The sequence below is a fragment of the Dipodomys ordii genome, unplaced genomic scaffold (assembly GCF_000151885.1).
Source record: "Dipodomys ordii isolate 6190 unplaced genomic scaffold, Dord_2.0 Scaffold3717, whole genome shotgun sequence".
Lineage (NCBI taxonomy): Eukaryota > Metazoa > Chordata > Mammalia > Rodentia > Heteromyidae > Dipodomys > Dipodomys ordii.
Window position 1 is genome coordinate 1 of NW_012270932.1, and position 1,606 is coordinate 1,606.

Here is a 1,606-nt window from a genome sequence, read left to right on the forward strand (position 1 = left end):
CAGAGTTCAGGCCCCACGACCAGACCCAAAAGAAAAAGAAAAAAAGAAAAGAAAACACCCAAGCCCAGCCCAGCACTGGCTCACACTTGTCATCCTAGCTGCTCAGGAGGCTGAGATCTGAGGATCACAGTTCAAAGCCAGCCTGGGCAGGACAGTGAGACTTTGGTCTCCAATTAATCGCCAAAAAGCCAGAAGTGAAACATGGCTCAAGTGGTAGTGATGGTAAAAGCTATGGGACAGTAACCAGGTCCTGAGTTCAAGCCCCAGTCATGACAGTACACGTGAGCACACAGGCTTGTGTGCATATGCACCATGCATGCACACAACACATGAAAACACCCAGCACTTGCTCCTTGAAGGCTGCACACCATTGGAAGAACTTTGCAGGTCAGACTCACTGGGGGGCCTTTAATAGGCATCCAGCTGGGATCAAGCCAGCCTGGGGGGAGGAGTTCCCCAAGCCTGTGCCCACAACAGCTATCCATCCTGCCTCCCAGAGCAAAGGCTGCTGAGGAAGCCCACCACAGGCCACATGCAGGGAGACGCCACTGAGCCCAGGCTCCATGGCCATCGGCGCCCACCCAACTCACCAGGCTCAAGGGCAATGCTTAGTAAGGTGTGCAGCTGATAAGCATCCAGTTCCTCCTCCTGGAAGAGAGAGCAGCTGGTGAGGCCCTGTGCAGGCCAGAGCTGGGGACTTGGCTCTCAGGGTTCACTTGGGTCAGGGCAGTTAATGGGGAAGGTGCGGGCTGCAGGAGCCCATGGATGGCAGCTTCCAGCTAAAGCCACTTTGGAAACACAGCCTGGAAAGGAAGAAAGGAGCCAAAGGTACAGACAAAGGCACCGAGGCAGGGAACAGCTGCAGTCCTAGAAAAGCAACTAAGGGCGTGTAAGCATGGAGGCTGAGGAAGGGAGCACCAACCAAGAGGGCTGGGCTCTGGGGTCAGAACAGACACACACACAGCATTCTTTTCTCACCCCTCCAGCCAACTCCAGAAACAGCTGCACCAGCTCCAGCTCCAGGGGCTCATAGGGGACCTGCGCCAAGTGAGGAGAGTTGAGTCCTGACCCAAAGCCCTATCTGGCTCTGACCTCCGGGCCGGTGCACCCGCTTGCTGCCCCCTCCCAGAGCAGCCCCGCACCGTCAGGGCCTCCAGGTCCGCGCTGATGACGTCATCGATCTCCCTGCAAATACAGACCAGACTTGGAGACAGGGCCGGGCCTCGGCCAGGAGCCCAAGGGCCCTGGGGGCGGGGCTGTCTGCCGGGGGGCGTGGCCCAGATCGGGCGGCGCCAGGGGCTAAGGCTACACTGTGGAGTGTAGAGCCGGGGGTGGGGTGGGTGACAGGAGGGGGGGTCTGGGGCGAGGTGGAGGTGGGCTCTTGCACACTTGCACGCGCGCGCGCGCACACACACACACCCCACCCCGTCCGGGGTCCCGGGCTCACACCGCCGTGTGGCCACGCTCGGAGAAGATGCGCAGCGTGAAGTCGGCCTCCTCGCCGGCGCGGGCGGCGCTGGGCACCACCAAGTAGTGTCCGGGCGGCAGGCGGCAGCGGCGGCTCACGTCGCGGCGGGCGCAGAACACCGAGCGGTCGGCGCGCAGC

The 1,606-nt window shown here is 61.2% G+C and overlaps 1 long non-coding RNA gene across 1 annotated transcript; it reads right to left on the minus strand.

Moving 5' to 3' along the window:
* Positions 1–589: 589 nt before the first annotated feature.
* LOC106002149 lies at positions 590–1,555 on the minus strand. Its single transcript, XR_001175900.1, has 4 exons — positions 1,448–1,555; positions 1,143–1,185; positions 979–1,038; positions 590–648 (listed from the first exon to the last, which is right to left on the minus strand). It is a non-coding gene; the product is annotated as an uncharacterized LOC106002149 (long non-coding RNA).
* Between the last annotated feature and the right edge of the window lie 51 nt (positions 1,556–1,606).